Source organism: Felis catus, chromosome B2, assembly GCF_018350175.1.
Source record: "Felis catus isolate Fca126 chromosome B2, F.catus_Fca126_mat1.0, whole genome shotgun sequence".
NCBI classification, from domain to species: domain Eukaryota; kingdom Metazoa; phylum Chordata; class Mammalia; order Carnivora; family Felidae; genus Felis; species Felis catus.
In genome coordinates, this window is record NC_058372.1 from 97,611,917 (window position 1) to 97,634,376 (window position 22,460).

Below are 22,460 nucleotides of genomic sequence, written 5' to 3' on the forward strand. Positions count from 1 at the left end.
ATCTGACTTCAGCTCAGGTCATGATCTCACTGAGGTCTGTGAGTTTGAGCCCCATGTCGGGCTCTGTGCTGACAACTCAGAGCCTGGAGCCTGCTTCGGATTCTGTGTCTCCCTCTCTCTCTCTGCCCCTCCCCTGTTTGCACTCTGTCTCTCTCAAAAATAAACATTAAAAAAAATAAAAAATAATAAAAAAAAACAAGATCTGTTAGATTCTTCACCATAGGACTAATCATGTTTATGAGTTAGCGTTCAGCATACAAGCATTTAGAGAGCAAAAGATTACATTGGAAACCGTTTTTATGTGAATGAGAAAGAGAGCACTTGGTCATGTGCTTCTTGTTCCTCAACGTGTAAGTGAGGTCAGGTTCCTAACAGTGACGTGAGTTGCAAAAGGGGGAAGAGATTTTTTTAAATTGTGGCTTTTTAATACTGTTGGAACCAGAAGGATCATATAACATGATGTGGTAAGAAAAGCATTTTATTAAAATCAGAAATCAAGGGTTCAGTTTCACTTCTGCTAGTTTCTGGCCACTATCAGGGGTGTGCCACTTAGCTTCTGAGCCTCAATTTCCACTCTTATAAAAATGAGTAGAATAGCCCCTTTGTTACCTCTCACAGGGTTATTCTAAGCATCAAATGCACCAAAGTATATGGAAGTGCTTGTAAAACTGCAGTGGGCTGAAATATGTATGGTGTAATTAAGTAAACATACTGATTGATAGAAGAGTAAGCACAGAGCCCAGAAAGGCTAAGTAGTTTGCTGAAGGTCACACAGCTGGACCCAAAATCCATATTTCCTGAATGGCTTGAACCATGATAGTTTTCCCTAATTTTCTCTAAGTAGAAAAAAATAGGAAGTGCTCTGAACTGAAGCCAGCATAGCAGAAATACACAAGCTTGCCCCAAAACTCTCCTTAAGAAGTAACATGAGCACTGGGGTATTCTGCTGACAGGTTTGTGCCTCCAGACCCTACCCATGTTCAAGAGCTCTGTCTGTTCTGTGCCCCAGCTCCTCTTTTTAAAAAACCTCAGTAAGCTCCTTACACCCTTCTTTACATGGTGTAAAAGGGAAATGCGATTCAAAGCCATAAAAACCCGGAGCCTTGTTTAACCCTCTGCCCTGGTGAAGGAATTACAAGGGTCCCCTATGGTGAACCTCACTGCAGCTCACGAGGTAGTTGTAGAAAGGGGAGTGTCAAGAGTGTTGCGGTGCTGCAGCTTCTCAGCTTTCCCAGGCATAAGCGGGCCCCTAATGGGACTCAGACATCTGTTTTCAGTCATTTAATAGCCCTTGAGATGGTAAAAAGACTGTAATGGAAGCTAAATAGGGTGACACACTTGCATGCCAGCCAGTTCAGTACCAGAACTCAGACTGTGAAGATTTTGCCTTGAGAAATAGAGACATTTGGCTTTTAGAAGAATAGATAGTTTGTTTTTCTTTAAGAAGTGGAATGTGATTGTGGCTTCTAATGACACAAGTAAATTTTAATTTTGGTAGGGTTGTAAAGGAGACCCACTTTCTAATTTGTTGAAAAGAGTTCAGGAGAAAATGTAGTATCAATTTTTGTGTAATTTTTCAAGTGTAGGTTTTCTTTTTAGTTGAATAGCAGACCTTTCTTGTATATGTATAATTCTAAAAGATTGTATAAAAATATTTTAAGGGAGATTTAAATACTTACATTTTAAAAATATGTTTAATGAATTATTATTTGAATAATAAATAACCACTTTTGGGATAATGCATTTTATTATGCCCTAATGGAGCTTTAGGATCATTTAGTCACCTTTTTCTCACAACATTTTGGGGAGTTTCTTTTGAGAAGATATTTCTTCATTTAAAAATGAAAAGCCACCAAAAATGTCCTGAAAGTAAACTAGCTCAATGTGATCAGAGCAAGAGAAAAAGCATCCTAAAGACGATGGGGTCTTTGAGGGAGTCTGGTTTCTAGGTGTAGGATTTCCATATTGCTTTGGAATGAATTGTTCTTCTAAACTGCCAGGAGCACATGTGACCTGGAGTATATTTACCTTTAAACTTATCTTGTGTCTATCACTTTATTGAAGACTCTTAAATTCACAGAACAGGCCTGAAGTCACAACCTCAGACCTCTCTTCTCCCAAATGAAGTACCCCAGCTTCCCAAGAGTTGTTCTAGAATAGCTTTCTTGGTTTGGCTTTTTTTTTTTTTTTTTTTAAACAAGTCGCCATGGTGTTCTCCAAACTCCTTTCCTGCCTAAACTGAGGGTCACATGGCCCTAAATTGCAGTTGTGTAGTTGTGGAGTAAACGGAACGTCTCTGTCCAGTTGACAGTCCTTCTGGAGAGCCGTGGAGAGGTGCTTCTTTGGAGGGCTGGGTGTTTCACACACACGTCATTCATCTTAGACTATGTGTAAAATCCTTTGATCTGTGGGTCTATCTGGAAAAGAAAAAAGAACGATACCTTTTTACGAGTGCCAGCTACTGGGATGTGAAGGGCACTTTCTTCTCTATAAAGCGTGGTGCACATACTTTGAAATTGGCAGTGGAGTTGTCTGTGAGCTAGTGTGGTGGTTGCAACGCTGAGCTTCTATGGAGCCCTCCTGTATCTGACGTGGGTCTCCTCTCAGTGGGAAAGCAGCCTTGACCTCACTGTAGTTTTGAGGTCAAAAGATGCCTAAGTTCACAAGCTCCTTCATTCATCTTCACCTTTTGACATTTGGAGACCCCATTAGGGAACAGCCCAGTATTTAGTTTTAAACTACTTGGAGATAAAGAATGGAAAACATCAAGAAAGAATGTTTCCGCATTCTAATATTCTTTCCACAAAGTGGCCCTAGTAAGAGATACGTGATGATCCAGAACTAAAAAGAAACAGTGGTATACTCGTGTGAAAACAGCAGGATCTAGTGCTGGAGGCCATTTAGAATTTATATTTAGGCTGCTTTCCAAAAGGAGCAAATCTTTGATACTTGTTGAACTAATATTTGAATGCTGTGATCTGTTACATATTCATGTTGGGGAATAGAACTAATTCTGACCAAATACAGACAATGTAGGCTATTTATGTCATGATCTTTTTCTTGATGTAGATATTTCTGTGTTAGGCAGTATAATGTATGATAAATATGAATCTGTAGGTATTGCATGGAGAATATACCCTGTTACTTGCACTTGTGACTGTAGTCTACTCTTTGGTTACAATATGCCAGCCTCAAGAATTCTTCATCTGCAGGGATCTTTATTCTTACCTTTAAAAGAGCCTGCAGTCTGAACTGTCATTCATTGAGAGAATGGCTGTCTGGATCCTTTTAGCGTTGACAACAGTAAAGGAAAATTGACATAGCTGTGAAAAGGGGTTTTCTGTGCAGAGGCTGGTATACTCCTTACATACATTCTTTTCTCTGGCAAGCTGTGATACCCAGCACTGAGGCTGCTCTTCCTGGGCAAAGGGACAGAGCCTGAATGACTCTCACTTTAAGCAGTTGCATTTATAAATGGCTTTCTGGACGGTCTCTTTGGCCACAGAGCTTATGTGGAGCATGAATAAATGGGGTGAAAATCACCTGAATTACTACTGGAAATTCTTGTAAACTTTAAGCTCCCACTAAATGCTTCTTTTTCCAGGGTTCATAATGCTCAATACTCAATATCTTATAAAGTTTCAGGGTGCCTGGGTGACTCAGTCGGTTTAACATCTGTCCCTTGATTTCGGCCAGGTCATGATCTCATGGTTTGTGGGATTGAGTCCTACGTTGGACTCTACGCTGACGGCACAGAACTTGCTTGAGATTCATATTCTCTCTCTCTCTCTGTCTCTCTCTCTCTCAAAATACATAAATTAAAAAAATAACATCTTCTCAAGTACAGTCTTCCCCCAGGTGCCACATATGCTTCTCATAAGGCTTCCCTTTCTGTATGGAAACTGGAGAAAGGACCTTGACGGGATCTACTGTGTTATCACTGGAGAGATTGGCCAGGGGGCTGCCTTGTTCCTGGGGTGGGGAGAAGGATGTTTGCTGACTGCTTGCTCTTTCCGACTTGGAGATGCATGCTTTAATGCTAGATTTTCATTCCACGGTGGAGAATCCCCACTTTGTAAGAGGCATCCCCCACTTCACCCTGGTTTTATTAATGTGTTCATTTGATTTAAAAAAACATTGCTTTCCCCCATCTTCTAAATTGTTTTGAAGTTCCAAAAACTAAAATGAGTTAAAATTTTGTTTTGAAGGGAGCCTGGGTGGCTCATTTGGTTAAGTGTCCAACTTTGGCTCAGGTCATAATTTTGTGGTTCATGAGTTTGAGCCCTGCATCGGGCTCTCTGCTGTCAGCACGGAGCCCGCTTCAGATCCTCTGGCCCTTCCCTCCCCCCCCCCCAAATAAAATAAATAAGCTTTTAAAAATGGTAAAAAAAAAATTTGTTTAAAAACATTTTTTGGTATGAAAACTAGTAATACTTCTGATATTTAGAGATCCTGTAAATGAGTGTTTCTCAAAGTGTTTCACAGAATACAGATCCTCAAGGTATTCCTGGGTATTATGTAGAAAATGCATTCTGTGGTCAAATTTGAGGACTACCATGTTAAACAGTGAAATAGGGATGTTTCGATGTTTCCAGCAGGGTTTCTCAGAGCCTTTTTTAAAAAATATAATTTATTGTCAAATTGACTTACGTACAGTGCTCATGCCAACAAGTGCCCTCCTCAATGCCCATCACCCGTTTTCCCTTCTCCCCCAACTCCCCATCAACCCTCTGTTCTCCCTGTTTAAGATTCTCTTGTGGTTTGCCTCCCTCCCTCTCTGTTTGTAACTATTTTTTCCCCTTCCCTTCCCCCACAGACTTCTGTTAAGTTTCTCAAGATCCACATATGAGTGAAAACATATGATATCTGTTCTTCTCTCAGAGACTTTTTAATATATGTTATGAGCCTTGTAGATAGGATTGCAGGGTTTCATAAATTCATTTGATATTTTGAGTCAAATCCTTTTTCTTCAAGAAACCAGGACCAGTGTTCTAAGAAAACCCCTAAAGACATGAGCCAGCTACCCACTTCAGCTCACTGTCCCTGGGGTTCTGTTGTGATGGGAACTGTGGATTTAAAAAGCCTCCCTACAACCCAGTCCAAGTTAAGTATTGTCTGTGTGGTACGGCAGAGGGGCTGTGGGATTTGTAGCAGGCTTCCATTTTCATGGCTATATGTCATTGAGTCAAGTCCCTCCTCTGCTTATCTGTGACCTGAGGTTAAAATGGAAACCTATCCCACAGAGCTCTTGCATGGGCTAATGTCCTTTGGCAACTTTTTAAAAAGTTATTTAATATTTATTGTTACTTAAAATGGCTCCAGAGGTTAATACAGAATAAAGGAGCCAGCCAAGCAAGCCAGTGTTACACTGTTGGCAGAAAGAATGAGTACATTCCTCAATAAACTAGAACCAGTCCATTTTCTTATTAAAAAGGTATAGCAGTTGCCTGTTGGGTGAACCTTTTTGGTGATTTTTCCCTAGAAGTCCCACCTACCAATTTGGAGGTGCCTGTGAGAGAAGCTATTGTTTCACTAACAGCCCTCTGTTAGGGAACTTCTGATGCAGATGGAATGAGAAGGTTTGTATGTGGTACCTAAAATGCTCCCTTAGCAACTTTAAAGGATTGTCTGAGAAATCCTGGCTTTCCTTGGGTGCCAATCAGTATTCAAAGGGCTGGTAGCGCTCTGCTGAGGGAGAAGCCTCGCCTTCCCCCTTCCCTGCTCCCTCAGTGTGGCCTCTTCCTGCTGGTAGGGAGCCTAGAAATCTGATCATCCCTCTCCCACTGCCAGCCCATCCCAAGCCATGCAGAGAAATAACGAGCTGTTCCAGCCCTCCTAGGGCTGTCTTGAGGGCCGAAATCCCCAAGGTTGCCCCACAATAAATAACTTGGTGCTGGCAGAGGTCTGGCCATAGACACCCCCACCCCCTGGGGCTGGCGGTTTACCCCTATTGGCTAATGTGACACAATTTGGGATTCCGAAAATGTGGTCGCTGTGCCCTTACCATCTCTTCCAGTGAAAACCCAGAGAAAATGGGCTGTTCTTATCCGGGAGCTTTCCTCCCAAAGAAGCAGGACCAAGACTGGAACTGAAGCACACTACTCCCTAAAGAACCGCTGTGCACTTGGGTGCAGGTGCTGTGTTTTGTTTCTCTTCCCAGTAATAGATGGGACTGCACTCTGTAATTCTAGGTTTTCTGTTTTTTTAATAACCTCTTTTTTGCTAAGAATCTATGACATTCATTTATTTTTTTTTATTTAAAAAAAATTTTTTTTTCAACGTTTATTTATTTTTTTGGGGACAGAGAGAGACAGAGCATGAACGGGGGCGGGGCAGAGAGAGAGGGAGACACAGAATCGGAAACAGGCTCCAGGCTCTGAGCCATCAGCCCAGAGCCTGACGCGGGGCTCGAACTCCCGGACCGCGAGATCGTGACCTGGCTGAAGTTGGACGTTTAACCGACTGCGCCACCCAGGCGCCCCTATGACATTCATTTATTAAACGATGAGAATTATTTGGTCATGGAAGCCTCAGAAAATAATTCCACTGTTTCTGAAGGATAAAACGTTAATTGCCAGTGTTGGTTTGATTGAAGGTTTGTATATCAGTATGTCTTCTCTCTCCCTGTCTCCCCCTTCCCCTCCCTCCTCTGTGTATTTCTCTCTGATGAAAGAAAAGTCTGGATAGTTAAGATTTTCTTTTTTTTAAAGTATTCATGTCTGTGTGGAGTGTTTGATTTGACTCCCTAAGGGAATTTAACGGCCAAGAAGAGAAGGCCAGAGGTTCTGAGGTTGAAATTTTAAATTAATTTCCAGTGGGTTTCCATGTATATGTGCCATTGTAATTATTTGGAATTTCCATTGGTCATTTTATGTTCAGAAATGATCACAAAGCAGTACAGCCCAACATATCTGTAAGTGATCAGAAAATATGTGTTGACTGGTAGACCTGTTATAAGTCAGCCCTTTCCCACTGCCTGAATGCCTCAAGCCAAAGCACTCTGTGTCCAGCCCCGCTCAACCCAGGTTGCCTGCTGGCGGGGGGGACCCCGTGGAAGGGAGCTGCAGGCACTTAGTAGGCTGCATAGGGAGAGGAGGGCCACCCATGCCGCACAACGTGTGGATTTGCCTCACTCCTGGAGTCTACACTCCTGGCCAGACTGTTGACCTTAGGATGGTCCTTTGTCTCTATTAATCTCGGAGCCACCCTTGAGACCTTCCTTTCAGTTCCCTTCTTGGTTTCCTTCTTCTGTTGTGCTGGTGTAATTGTTGCTTCTTGGCCACCACCTGTGTCACCTGCATGTCCTGTCATACCTTACAGGTGGACTATTTGTGGAACTAAAATAGCTCGTTTTGTGTTTTCAGTTTCAGAATCACTTTTGGAAAAATTAGATTATCTTAAAAACCTTGTATATCTAAAGCAGGAAAAGAGGACTTTGGAGTCGGCTCTCTTCAGTACCTAGTTGTGGAACCCTTAGATGGGCTGGCACGCTAGACCTACATTTGCAGTCCCAAGTCCCAGGGATCTAGTGTGCCCCAGACTGAAGGGATGGCTGCACCCCTCCCCCTGCAACTATCCCCACCCCCAGCGACTAAATGCAGTGAAGTCACACAGGCAAACATAAACACGTGGTGTTCAGCTCATGGTTTATGGCTCTACGCGTTTCTTCCTGGATGACAGTTCCCTCTCGTTTGTAAGTGGTGAATCACTAAAGCGCTGATAGCAAGTTGAGAGAGTAGGAAGATGTTAATTTGGAGGCTGGTAATAAAGGATGTGTATGGTAGGATGTACAGAAAAGATGGGAGGAGGTAAATATTAAATACTATTTTAAATTAAAAAAAATTTTTTTAATATTTATTTTTGAGAGAAAGAGTGAGGGGGAGAAGGGGCAGAGAGAGAGGGAGACACAGGTTCCGAAGCAGGCTCCAGACTCTGAACTGTAAGCAAAGAGCCTGATGCAGGGCTCGAACTCATGAACCGTGAGATCATAACCTGAGCCAAAGTCAGACGCTTAACTGACTAAGCCACCCAGGCACCCCTATTATTTTAGGTTTTTTAATTGTTGTTAAATTAGTTGAATGTTAAAAGTGTGCCTTGTATTGATCCTTAGGTGGTTTCATAAGAAACACAGGGTTTAGAAAGTTAATCAGAAGTCATCCTCCCCAGAAAAGGACATTAAAATTCTATGTTTTGTCCCACAAGCAGTAGGTTCTGCCTGAAATAAGATTAAGTCTGAGCAAATGTGAGTAGGTTTAAAATGCTTCATGGAAGCTTGTAGCATTTAAAGGCTGCTAAGTATTTGAATTGGCAGAGGGGAAGAGAGGGCTATTCCAGGAGGATGTTCATTCATTTCTTCAGCCAACATTTATTTTGTGCGTATTCTATATTTCAACTTTCCAGTCTACTTAGGACATCAAGAAAATTTTATATATTATGCTTCTTTAGGGCAAATACCATGTCTAAGATACTGCTTTTAAAATAATAGGTGCTCCATAAGTGTTCGATTTGGGGATTTTGCTCTGCTTTCAAGGAATTCAGCATATTGGGAGTTCAAGGTCTAAAAAAGTAACCGTCTGAGCACTATGTAATTAAGTGCCAGGTGAGTGGCTTAGGAGTTTAGTAGTGAACAGCCTGGGGAAGGTGGGGCTGGAGGACTCCTCTCGACACATGGGTTGATTCACCTACGTGGGGGAAGCAAACCAGGCAAAGTGTGATTGAACCTGACCATCGGGTGAGGAGGGTTTGAACCCATCAGCAGTAGTGGGAAACAGAGCCTAGGTGAGGACAGTGGAGCCTGAGCCCACAGGTCTCTGCCAGCTAAGTTTTGGGGATATTATAATTAAGGTTACATAACCATGAGTCCAGAAAGACCTAAACATCACTTAAAGGCTTTTGCCTTTAAAACGATTCTTTAAAAGATGTAATACAAATTTTACATGCTATGCTATGTGGTTTGAAAATCTAAGACTCTTAAGAAAATATGAAATCTCTACAACTTTGCTGTCAATGGTAAATTAATATGTATCCTATTTCTGCCATGGTAATCACCATATTCGACCCTGGAGGCATAAAGGCTATTGACTAACATAACCTCTGCCCAATATAAAGACAGAGATAGGACATTCTTCAGTGAAACGTATATTAACCATCAACAATCCCTGCAGTTTAAGCCACAGGACAGTCAATGCCTCTCTGCAGGTCAGCCCTGCCTTCATCCCTCAGCTGTGAAACACTAGGATTGTGGTTCCTTCTCCTGTTTCTTCAGTGGTTTATTAGTACAGCATAAAGGCTGCGTGGAGGGCAGTCCACACTAGGTCCAGATTTTGAAGTGTCCTGGAGGGAAAGGCTTGTCAGCGGACTCTCACCAGCCTTCACAGACAGGCTTCACCTGCCCCCTTGAAGAACCCAGGAATTACTGGGATGTAGCAGAAAGGAGTGCTCACACAGGTCAAGCTTTTACACAAACTGAACTTTTTTTTTTTTTTTTTTTTTTTTTTGGGAATAGCATGGGTAGCTGAGTGTCTTTCCAGTATTACCTTTGCCATAAAAAGCTTCTTATAGTAAGCTTTCCTATGACATCCCCACCTTCTCTATAAATATTTACTTGCCCATTAAAAAGCATCAGAGGGGCGCCTGGGTGGCTCAGTCGGTTAAGCGTCCGACTTCGGCTCAGGTCACGATCTCGCGGTCCGTGAGTTCGAGCCCCGCGTTGGGCTCTGGGCTGATGGCTCAGAGCCTGGAGCCTGCTTCCGATTCTGTGTCTCCCTCTCTCTCTGCCCCTCCCCCCGTTCATGCTCTGTCTCTCTCTGTCTCAAAAATAAATAAATGTTAAAAAAAAAAATTAAAAAAAAAAAAGCATCAGAGCCTATAGGCTGTATTTCCTAGGAACTTGACTTTCCTTAAGTGAGGCTCCTCAAACAATACAAATTTGGCCTCTAGCCTGACCAAACTTCCATACCTGTTCTGTTTCTCTCATAAATTATTCAATGTCAAAAGTGGCAAGTTGACAGCATTTGTCAAAATGTATTTTTGTAGAGCTGCACCTCCTAATTCCTCTTCCCTGGCAGTCGTGGAGGACGGCATGATTTGGCCAGCATCACAGGCAGACGGCTGGGTTGTAATCCGCCAGGTCCCTGCTATCACAGGTGACCACCAGGCTGGTTCTCAGGTGCTTCCATAAGTCATCTTCATCTCCCACTCGAACCTGGAAGATATTGAAAAATTACCAAATTAAACCAGAGTGTTGGGTCCATCAAGTGTGTTCTTGAGCTGCTCCACATTTGGGCTGTGAGGATGGGCTCCAAGGGATCTGCTGCCATTTTGTCACTCCCAAATGAGACGTGGCTGCCTAGCCCAAGATGCAGAGAAATGCTGTTTTTCCAGGGGTGACACGAGCTACAAAAGCCTCAGTGGATGGTGGCAGATGGTTGTGGCTCGTGATGGATTTGGTATCCCGGAGATCCCTCTGGGGACAAAGCAGAGATGGTGACAGGCAGGCATTTCTTTGTTCCCTCCTCACAAGTGGAAACATTCAGATAGTCTGAAGCCCTCACCTGTTCTCTGAACTCCACATGAGGTTTCCTTGTCAGATCGAGTGAGCATTGATTCATTTCCTTCTCTGTCCTAAATATTCCATATTTAATCCCCAGCTTATCCTGGGGGTTGCAGGTTTGGCTTAAATTAAGTTTATGTTTAAAGAGTGGGGAGAGTGGTGTTTCACTTTGTGTTTTCCAGGCAGACTTCCTCCAAACATCTTGCGTTTTAGCTAGGAAAGCAGTGGATAACCTTCCCGGATTTGTGGGTGTGCGAGCTGCATGCTACTGGCTCGTTTTCCTTCCATGTCGGATTTGGTATTGGGGTCCTATTCCTTTCCTCTCTGCCAAAAACATGAAAACACTACTGAGAAATCCAAATTTGTCACAGTGGAGTTATGTTGTGGGAGGACAGCAGTAGGGACTTTTATGTTTTATTTCCAGATTAAAGTTGATTGGGGTTGTTATGTTTTGTGTAGAGTTTTTTGGAGGCGTTGCCCTTTCTTAGAACATCATGTGATTTAGTGGTGATAATTAGGCAGAAACTTGTCTTCCCTACAGATGCCAAGATTATAGAGGGACTTACTCTCACCAGAGACCAGATGACAGCATCCATAGATATTTTTAGAACCGGTCTCATCATTTGGCTTCTCCATTTCATTTTCCTTGCATTAACAGCCTGATTTCAAACTTACTGGGCAGGAAGAGGGGAGAGAAGGGACCTTCTCCTTATTAAAGTCACTGATGGGACAGAGCAACACTTTCTTTTCTTTTAGGACAACATTTTCATATTTATTCTTAGTTGGCCCTTTGCCCAGTAACTGCAAAATGATAGCTGCAGTTCTCTTCAGCTGTATGCTTCCTTTTCCTTCCAAAAGTTTTGCTTAATCTGATGTGTTTTTAAACTTAGCATCAGCATACTTAAACCTTAGTTCACTTAAATGTCTTACTTTAAACAATGTAAGAATGGGGGAGCTTCATTGAAACCTACGAAACTTGTACCCAACCTGTGCATCATTAAATTCCCAGCTCGGGAGCTGGTGTCATCATTTAAAGTGCTTCATCTATTTTTTCGGTTATTGATAGAGTCAGATAAACATGTGCAAACAGTGAGCCACTAAAGAACAGCTAAAAATCTAAGGCAGATAAGGAGCTGTGTTCTTTGTGACTATTTTTAATCATAGAGTCTTCCTAGTGAATGGTGATTTGGTGTCCCTTTTAGAAGAATGCTTGTATTTCTGTTCAACATTTATCTGATTTCTTTATGTTTTCAAAATATTTTACAATCTCTTTGCTTTCTATTGCAGAGAAGAGTCACCTTTATGTCCTGTGGAGTGAAATTTCTTTATTACATTTGTCCTTGTGAGAACTTCTTCTAAACCTGGGCCTCTCCTCTCCTGGCTTCTCTTTTAAGCACAGGGGGTTTCCTGAGCAGATTGGGAGGCATTGCCTGAGAGACCCCCAGGGAGCACCAGGACTTAGTGCCACTGGGGGCCCCAACCCATTCTGCAGAAATGGAAAGAGTTCTGATCAGTGCATTGCCTTGTTAATGATAACTGTTCCCAGAAGATTCTGGGCTTTGTGATGACGGAATGTGTATTTGGCCTGGGGATTGTTGTGGGTTGTTGCTCTAGACTGCCCAGTGTGGGCCTCCTGCCCCTGGTTTCAGGGCCGATGCCCTGTTCTGCTTAGCATGATGCCATGTTGAGGGTTATAGGTGCCCTCTGCCCTCTTCCCTCCTACACTGACCCAGCTCCAGCATGAGAGCAAGCTGCATGCTCTGCCTCTGTACTTGGGGAATGAATTATGTCACCTTCCCAGTATGCACTGGTTTCCATGGCTGAATAATTAACACCGGAGGGAACCAGGATGGGGTCTGAATTAGGTAATGCTTTATAGCTTCTCCCTTGGCACCTGGGGACCGTAGTCCCCTGACAACTAATTGCATAGTGATGTTAGACTGTGGTTTATTAAGTGTTATTTGAAGGAAGAAACCAAATACCCTTCCAAAGAATATTGTCTGTACCTCTGTCCATTCACGCCTCAGTGGTCCCAGGCAGAGTAGCTAGAATAGAACTGGCTCACCCTAGATGGCTAAATTCCTCACAGATACTTAGATCTGGTATCTGTTTTTAGCTTTTTCTTTTTTTTTAAATAATCTCTACACCCAACATGGGACTCGAACTCACAACCCCAAGATCTAGAGTCACATGCTCTACTGACTGAGTCAGCCAGGTGCCCCTCTTTTAGTTTTTTTAATGTTGTGAAATCAACAAGTCCGGGATAATATTGTCTAGTACCTTTACAAAGCAAAAAAATCCATCAGCCAGGGAAGCTGGCTGGGTGGGGAAAGGGGGCCTTTTTTCCCTTCGTTCTTGTCACTGCCTCCGATAAAACAACCTAAGTACTTCTGTTTGGAGCTATAACAAGGGTAATTGTGACCATAGGTATGTAACATCATAAACACTAGGCCCTGCTGTCCTTCTGAATATTGGTAGTGAAAGGTAAGATTGCTAGCCAGTCCAGCCACAGAAGAGACTGAAGTCATAAGTACATTTGTGAAAATTCCAAATGAACCTAGTATAATACCTGTTCTAAAGAGGGGAGAAGTAGATGTCTGCAATGCGTGAGCATACTGGTGCATATTTCGTGACTTGCTTGCCTTCTCGGATGAGAAGATCGTGAGTTCCTGTTGCTTCACTACCACTTTTCTATCCACTTCTCAGCTGAGAGCCATTTTTCCCTACCACGACAGCTGACGCTGTCTCCATAAACAAAAGGTCTTAGGTCTTGAGGTCAGCCTTGTCGATTCCTTTAGCTACATCTCTATGAGTACTTTTTTTTAATCCTTTAACTTTTCTGGGCTCAGGGGTCACATGAAGTCTGATAAGACTAAATTCAGATGCTCTGAGAGGACCTCTCTTGTGCGTCACCATTGAAGACTGTTGGAGGCAAAATAATAATAAGTTGTTAACTGCTAAAGGGATGTTTTGTGAGAGGGCTTTTTGGCCGTATATGTGTGTGTTCTATAATCGTTTTCTCTGCAGATTCTTAATATAAAAAAAAATTCCTAAGACAGCCCACTTAGAGATCACTTACTCCTTTCATGGTGAGCGAAGTCAAGATAATCTCTGTCCAGCAGTACAGACTGATTAAACCTTTGTGGAAAGTGGCCATTTCAACTCCCCCTGATATTGGATGGTAAACAAGGCCAGTGAGTCCATATAGCCAGTGAGAGAGAACCAGAAAAGCACCGCTGGTCTGCTTAGGGTGACCACTTTTTATGATTTTAGCATGAAAGGTCCATGTCCCAGGACATCTCTCAATCTGAAGTCGAGAGCAAAACCCCATCTGTACCCTGGACTTACCTATCTTAAAAAGGCCTACTGAAACACCACCTTTCTTTGTTAACCTCCCGAAATGGATGACCTCGTTTCCTCTAGGCTTTTTCAACTTGAGAGCATCTTGTAATGAAGCCCAGAAGTGAGGTAAGTAGTCTCCATGCTTTATCCTGGGTTTTCAGACCTCTGAACCTAGTGTAGCAAAACAGCTTTACTATGAGTACTGTTAGCTTGGAGGTGAGGTGAGGGGACAGGAGGCTGGTGAAGTGTGACCCTGAGGTGCCTACGATTGCTGTTTGCATGTTCCTAATCGCCTCTGGTTTTCTTTTCTCCTTCTGCAGACCCTCAAACTGACACAAGACCTACAGAGAAAACCCTTTGCCAAATCTGCTCTCAGCAAGTGGACAGTGATACCGTTTACAGCTTAACACCTTTGTGAATCCCGCACCATTTTCCTAACCCAGCAGAGACTGTTAATGGCCCCTTACCCCGGGTGAAGCACTTACTCTTGGAACAGAACTCTCTATATATAAAGTATGCAAAATCTTCCTTGTACGGGGTGATGAGCCACCTGCCAGCAAAGGACAGCATCCTGTCAGCACCACCCACCCTCGTTCAGAGCACACCGTGAGCTCCTGTTGGCAATTCTGTGGTGTATTCATATCACGATGGTTTATGGGATGTTTTAAGTGTTGTTTTTGTGTTTGTTTTCCTTTGACTTTCTGAGTTTTTCACATGCATTAACTTGCAGTATTTTTATGTTAAAATGTTAATCATCCTTCCCCTGGCAAATTTAAAACCAGAAGGAAAATGTTGTACCAATTACTGTTCTGGCTTTGGTCATCACAAGCATTTGAACCCTTGGAACTCCATAAACTAACAAATTACGTAAACCAGAGGGGGATTTTCTTTCTTCTTTTGTTTGGTAGAAAACTATCCTTTTCTAAAAACCAAACGATGGCACAACTGTTTGCTGTGCACACCAGTTCAGGACTGAATCCTGCACAGGCAAAACAAGTGGAGTGTGGCACTCGACCCAGTGTGTTTTAGTTCTGAGTCAGGTGCTCAGGGGGTGAGACCCCCAGCACCTAGTCTACAGTTGCCAGGTCAGTGGGTCTCTTGGTCTCCTGGCATGATCCTCAGCTAATGCAGTGAACAGTGATGGTATGTGGGTTAGAAATTAGGATGTTTTCAAGAATGAAATCAGCTCAGCTGCCCACTTGTTGCCAAATACCACTAGAGGATTTAGTTTTAAGGAGAAAAGGAAAAAAAAAGTAGTCCTGGTTTGCTTTGCAGAAGAAATGAACTCACAGCAAAGAATGCATGAAAAGTACAAACCGGAGTCACTATTTTCCTAAAATACACACCCTTGAATATTTTCAGCCTTGCTGTGTATAATCTGATCTACTAGACGTGTATGAGTGAGAGGCAATAGCATACAAACTGATTTATATATATATACGTGTGTGTATATATATATATATATATATATATATATATATATATACACATACACACACGCGTGCACATATATATATAAAAGCTTAGACTGTAATTGTACAAGTGACACAATGAAAGTACAAGATAGGGCGGTTTTGACTTTATTTTTCCCCACTTTTCTGCTTCTATGGATTTCATTTTGTTTTGTTTTCAAAAAGTTATGGTGCTGTATAGGTGCTTTCTGTTTAACCTGGAAAGTGTGATGATATTAGTTACCCTCTTTGGTAGACAGAATAGTTGGGAACACCTTTGGTACATATGAAACTGTGTAATGAAGCTCTGATTAGCACAGCATATGCATACTTCTCCAAAGTGATATATGAAGACTCTTTTCTTTGCATAAAAGCATTAGGCATATAAATGTATAAATAAATTTTATCATGTACAGTACAAAAATGGAACATTCTGCATGGACGTTAGGAATACAGGCTAGTATTTCAGCACAGACCTCCCTGCATGAGTTCTCGCTGACACTTGCACTGTGCAGTGGGCACCGACTCCCTTCCACCAACACAGACGTGCCACCCCACCCCCTGCACCTACCACCGGCCGCCAGGGGCCCCTTTGTGCACCTTTGCTTTATGATTCCTCTGGGGGTGATATTGGTGGTGATAACAGCTCCTAGCATAATGAAAGTTCCATTTGACGTATTGTCACACGTCTTTCCCGCCTCGCGTGGGTTGTCATGTTTGAGTGATGGCCCTGTTGATTTCATCCTGCCTTTTACTGAATCTGTAAATTGTCGTGCAATTGTGGTTATAGTAGACTTGTAGCAATATTGCCTTTTCTAAACTGCTACACGTTTGTAATCTTCATTTTAAAAGTATGTATAATTTTTAAAAATATGTATTCTATTCACGTGGTCTGCTTGTCAGTGAGACAGACTTTTGCTTACTGTATTCCTTTATAATAATGCTAGCCGCTTCCTTGATTCCTTGGTAGTCTACTATATGCAGGAACTGTTGAGCATCCGTGAAAGAAGGCTACCTCTCTGGGTTTCTAAGAAATGCTGCCCTGGGTGGGGATACATTTTAGAGGCAGCCACAGCAGCTGTGGGGACCGAAGGGTATAGGGGTATCAGGTACTAGGAAAATCCGGAGGGCTTACAGGAGTAGAGCCCAGAGAATTTCTCTCCTGAACTCAAATAAAAAAAAAAAAAGTAAACTAACAAAAATATCTATTTGCCTTTGCAGTTTTATAGACCCTGATTGCCACCTTGGCAGTAAGAAGAGCAACCCTCAAATATGTTTCAACTTTAAAATGTTGAATTCCTTTCAGACATGTGGCATCTCATTTATTCTCCTTTTTTCTCAGTGTTTGTTAGATTTTAGGCAGAATGTCTGACAGAATGTCCTAGAGCCAGATTATAATTTAATCTAAAACAGCTGAAGGAGGGACAGGAGGTATGAGAACAGGGCTGCCTGAGAACAGGGCTGCCACAGAACACGTCAAGAATATGGAGGGGAAGGGGTGCTTTGAATTTGTGTGTTTTTTTGTTTGTTTTTAATGCAAATAGCATCTACGTGTAGAGCATTGTGGAGAGTCGAGATCAGGACAAAGTCCAGTGCCAGCATGAGTTCCAGGTGGGAGTCAGGCAAGAGCGGAACAGTTAGGCCTATCCAGGATCACAGCAGCACTTTTAGCCATGGCCACTGTCAGCTGGCCCTCCACCTGGAGGCCAGGCTCCCTGAGACTCGCTGGGTTCTTAGGTGGTCAGACGGGGCAGAGGTGCGACCTGACCTCCATTTCTTATACTGAGACTGCTTTCAGGAAGGCCCACCATGTGGCGTTCTGGATGTCATGGGTCCTTCTCAGTAAGCTTTCTGATCTGGAGCCTCTCAGTGGAATACTTAGTAGGCTCCGGGGGCCCGGCAGCTGTAATGTTTGCATCCTGATGAGAACTATTCCAGGCTGTCCTCAGCCTCTAAGTAAGCTGCTCTAGGGAGCCTTCCACTTTCTGATGGGAAATTAGAAGAGTAACTAATGTTGAAAACATGACATGTACTCTGGGGTTCTGTTCTCCCTTCAGGTCTCCAGAACCAGATACCTTTTACCAAAGTCAGAAAAGAGCTTTATCGTAAGCCTTCACTGTCCTGGTGTGAGAACAGACTGCCAGGTTCAGCGTACCCATTAACTGTGAATGAATCTGAGGTCGATTTCCTTTATTGCATCCTCTTCAATATAATGATTGCTGAGAACACGTGTTTTCTAAAAATTTCACAAGTTTGTCTTTCCTGTTAACGGGAGGATTACACACACATGTGTAGTACGAGGTGGACTTTGTGTGTGTGTGTGTGTTTGGTATTGAGTTTGGGTATTGTGTGCGTGTGTCACTTCACCACCCTGAGGTCAGATCCTCATGACTCCTAGCTCAGGACAGCTCTGCCAGGTCTCAGGGTATCATTTCAGGTGGCTTCTGATCTTGTTAAAGATGGTAGGGACAGACTTCATCTATACCCAGTGGACCCCGCCTGAAGAAGAAGGAACATTTGAATCTCTTGGAAAGACCTTCAAGAGTAAAGCGGTCATTCAGCCAGTCCTATTTTGCGTGCTCATGCCATGGGCTGGCAAAGGGAAATACAAATGTTACCCTTTCTCTCTGAAAGCAGAAGCAAACCCTGATAGCTCTAACTCTGATTTCCTTTTTCTTGCTGTAGTTGGGGAACATTGTAAGATTAGGCATACCATTGTATTTTTTAATTTAGCAAAGTTTTTTTGTAGAAATGCAATCACTGGCAAAGAGGTACGAAAAAGCCAGCCTCTCCTAAAGACTGGGGGCAGCAGGCACGATGAGGGTAAAGCGAAGCCCTTGTGAAATCATGTCTGCCAAACAAGATCTTCATGCAGATGCCCAAGTAACTGAAGAGTATATTCTATTTGATCTAAATCATCAGTAGATAACATTTTATGCAGTTTAAGTGAATGAACTATTTTCCTCTCTAGTTTTATTTGTGTGCGCTTTTCTTTGATGAATGATTGGTTCTGAGGCCTCTGCCACACTCCAGAATTACTTGTGTGGCTGCTTTAAAAAATTGAATGTCTGGTCACTTATTTCTCTAAAATTATCTCATTGCCTGGCAATCAGTCTTCTCTCGTATACTTGTCCTAGCACATTACATACATGGGAAATGTAAACAGATGTGAAGGAGGACCAGAAAAATGAGTTAATACTAAAAAAAAAAAATGTATTGTGCGTTTTGGCTTCACATGTTTAACTTTTTTAAGAAAAAAAAGTTGCATGAATGGAAAAAAAAATCTGTATACAGTATCTGTAAAATTGTCTTACCTGTTTCAATTTCTTGCTCATTCCCCATTCAGACTAGAATTAAATATGGTGCATGGCCATATTCAAACACCTAAGAGTCAAGCAGCTGATACTTTGGTTTGAAGCACCTCATTCTTTCTTTCCAAGCGAACACTATCATATTGCATTCTTACTGAGGATTTTGTCTAACCATACGTTGCCATGAATTAACTCTACCACCTTTCTTCCCAAAAATCAAAACCAGTTTGATTTGGGAATCTCCCCCTTTCCAAATGAAATAGAGATGCAGTACTTAACTTTCCTCGGTGTTTGTAGATATTGCCTTGTGTATTCCATTTACAGCCGTAATCTAGTTTGTAAACGAGATGGTGACGCATGTAAATAAAGCATCAGTGACACTCTGTCTCACTCCAAGACGTCTTTTGTTCTCTCTTCCCCATCCTTTACCTCCAGACATGAACTAGCTGCGTTTATGTCAAGGTCTTCCTTTGGAATTCCTTCACAGGCTGGGAGAGGCCCAAAGCTTGAAAGACTCTGTTGTGAACTCTCTAAACTGAATAATCTAGCAAGCTTTTTCTTCAGCCAACTTTCAAGCTCCACAGACAACCAGACAATTTAATAAAAGCAGATTTATGGCATCATTCATGGTGGCTGATCGTCATTTGGGTGTGCACAGAATCATGTTGCCCTGGAGGAGCTTTTAAGTAGGAAGGCAGGATTTAGACTCTCTGCCTTTACTGAGTGTCGGAGATTTTGACCTAATAAGGTCCTCCTTGTGTGAGAGCAGCAGATGAGCACCGGTCATCAACAGAGCCTTCCTGCATATTGAAAATCACACACACACAATATTTCAAACTTCTGGTGGCAACAGCACAAATATTTCCTTGGTATGTACGTTTAGGGCTTCTCAGACAAGTGAGCGGGAACCCCACCCCATCGTAAAACTATCCCTCATAGCCTGAGTGGCATTTTTCATTTTAAAAGACATAAAAATGTTTCATCTTTTAGAAACTCCCTAGGATTGGGTTCAAAGTCCCAAGGAATATGATGGACTCTTATTTCAGATCAAGTAGGTAAATAAGTTTGCCCTTTGGGATAAATTTTCTATTGGTTGAGAGTCATGCTTTCAGAAGTTTGTCCTTATCATTGTTTTAATTACCTATGAAGGTAAAACCTCAACATCTTCTAATACCAAAGCCAACTGGGAAAACGTATTTAATTTGATTTTGTCCCCCAAAAGATTAAAGATAGAAATCTAATACTAGCTATCCTAAGATTCTCAGTAGGGAGTTCTCCTAAACCAGGTAAAAATTCAACCAAAAACCAATTAAAGTTAATGATCAACAATTACCAAGTTAAGTGTGGCAGTGGCCCAGACTCTGATGAGCACCAGGAGAACCAGGACCTGGGCCCTGCCCCCATGAGTTTAGAGGTATCTGCTCCACCTTGATGAATAAAGGGCTAATTCTTGCTGACTCTCTCTGCTTCAGCTTCTGGGTTAAAGAAGGAAGAATTTGGATTAATCTCTATAACACTTTAGGGATTCAGTTTTGCAAATCAAGTTCAAGTAACGAGGGCAAACCTTTAAGCTAGCAAATGTGACCTGCATTAAGCCAGTCACACACACAATGGCTGGAATACAGGGGTCGAAGGTAGAGGAAGGTGGAATTCCTGGCTGCTATCTGCCAGATGCTCCACCCCATCCCCACACAGCCTGTCCCCTGGGACATGGAAAAGAAGGGAGATGGCTACCAGGGAAGGGTCGGCAATGGGTAGGGGAGCATATTCGTAGCGTGGAGGTAAAGAAAGGAGCGTTCAGAAGGGGACTTACCTTAGCTCTGCTTTTATCTCCAGCTGAGAGAAGCAATGGTGCTGGGATCTGAGGACTAGACACCTTTGGAACTGGAGGAAGAGGAGGACTTCCTTCCAAATTTGAATGAGGAAAACTATCAGCAATATGTAAGACCTGAAGGTGTGTGTGTGTGTGTGTGTGTGTGTGTGTGTGTGTGTGTGTGTGTGTAGTTCTGCCAAGTGACTGTCCTATAATAATGGCTCAAAACTGCATTGTTGCGTGCCTTCTCTGAGGACTTCCTAGAAACACTACAAACATCCCCACTCCCACTCAGGTAAGAAAAATGTTGATTCCCTTCTTGTATTGGCACAGGGCCTCCTCTGAATCCTACCTCACCCATCTGCACCTACAGTGCCAGGCACAGTCTTTGTCCCAGAGAAATGGGCCTAAAGGAGCTGGAGTGAAATGTAGGGCTGCTGGCACGAGTTCTTACGTGGGTGAATCCTACGAATGATATACTAAGAATATGATGGAGGGGCAGAGGACGTAAAGCCAAGGTGACCCAAAGGAGGGGAACATTTGAACAGAAAGGCAAAAATGGGTTGAGTTTTCTGGTTCAAGTGATGAATCTCAAGGACAGAGGAGGCAGGAAAGATTGGACCGTATTTGGGAAACAGTGAGTAGTGGGCTTGTTTGGGGCTTAAAGAGCTCAAGGAAGATCAATGAGAAGTCAGACAAGGAAAGTGGGCTGCTAGAAAATTCTAGAACTGTGGCTTGGACTCTGATAGTGGAATGGGAAGAGGGCAGGGACCTATTTTGAGTGAGCCTTTAGAAAGGGCACACCGTGGGAGGTGGATCCTAGGAGGAGGATGTTGAGGAAATGAGAAGTCATGGTTTTTCTGGAACTATTTTCACAACATGCTACCCACAGAAAATGATGAGTGTATTGCTCATTGGGATGACAGAGAAAGCTGCTCCAGGTCCCGGGCCCTAGAAGCTGCCCCAAGGCTGACAGGTTAATAGTTCTCAGCATCCTTGTGACTTTGCAACCCAGGTAAGAGTCCTGATCTAGCGGAAATCACAGAAAACTTAGTTAAGTCCAGAAGATTTTGGCTTTCAACTCTTTACCTTGTGTACAATTTTAATTTATCAAAGTGGGAGTGTATTACTTTTATAAAGACACCTACAGTTTCATGCTGGGACCTATCCCTAGGAGACAAATGTCCATTTTACCTGGCAATTGGGTTACAGAATTTTTTGTCAAAATTATCTTCATTTTGTTGCAGTGTATTTAAAAAAAAATTTTTTTGAAAGGTAATGCATTTGCATGAGTCAAGGTGGAAAGCCTGGCTTTGACTTCTAAGACTGCAAGAAATAAGCAATAAGGTGGGAGAAGGGTATTAGGGTGTAAAAGTGGAGATAATGAGGTGACTGTTCTGTTTAAAAGGAATCTGATAGGGGCGCCTGGGTGGCTCAGTCGATTGGGCATCCAACTTCGGCTCAGGTCATGATCTCATGGTTTGTGAATTCAAGCCCCACGTTGGGCTCTGTGCTGACAGCTCAGAGCCTGGAGCCTGCTTCAGATTCTGTGTCTCCCTCTCTCTCTGCACTGCACCACCCCCCCAACTCATGCTCTGTCTCTCAAAAATAAACATTAAAAAATAAAACATAAATAAAAGGAATCTGATAAACGAATAGTATCACTGCAAAGTTATGTCTTCATAACTTTGGATTTCCATAATTTCATCCTATTAACATCTTGAATATCAGTGTAGGGAATACCTAGCCAGAACAAAGGAGTATTACGCATCAATTAAAATAATAGTTATGAAAGCTCTTCATATATTTAGAAAATGCTCATATTGGATATGCTCTTAGAAATGTAATTATTGCTGTCCTATTATAACCTTATGTATTAATATTAGAAAAAAAGAACAGAAATAGTACCGCCAGTGTAAACTATGGCTGGGGAGAGGTCCTAAAAGGAAAAATGCAAAAATTGAAATAATTCTTGTGACACTTTTGGCCTC

At 42.5% G+C, this 22,460-nt stretch overlaps 1 protein-coding gene and 1 long non-coding RNA gene across 2 annotated transcripts in view; one reads left to right on the plus strand and one right to left on the minus strand.

Annotated features, from left to right (window-relative positions):
* Nucleotides 1-19,039, plus strand: part of FOXO3 (forkhead box O3) — a 126,569-nt gene extending 107,530 nt beyond the window's left edge. The window contains exon 4 of the mRNA XM_003986453.6: nucleotides 14,215-19,039. The gene's annotated coding sequence lies outside the window, so the exon portion shown is untranslated. The remainder of the gene's footprint in view (nucleotides 1-14,214) is intronic.
* Nucleotides 2,169-10,957, minus strand: LOC123385506. Its single transcript, XR_006598153.1, has 2 exons — nucleotides 9,959-10,957; nucleotides 2,169-2,417 (listed from the first exon to the last, which is right to left on the minus strand). It is a non-coding gene; the product is annotated as an uncharacterized LOC123385506 (long non-coding RNA).
* Nucleotides 19,040-22,460: the final 3,421 nt, after the last annotated feature.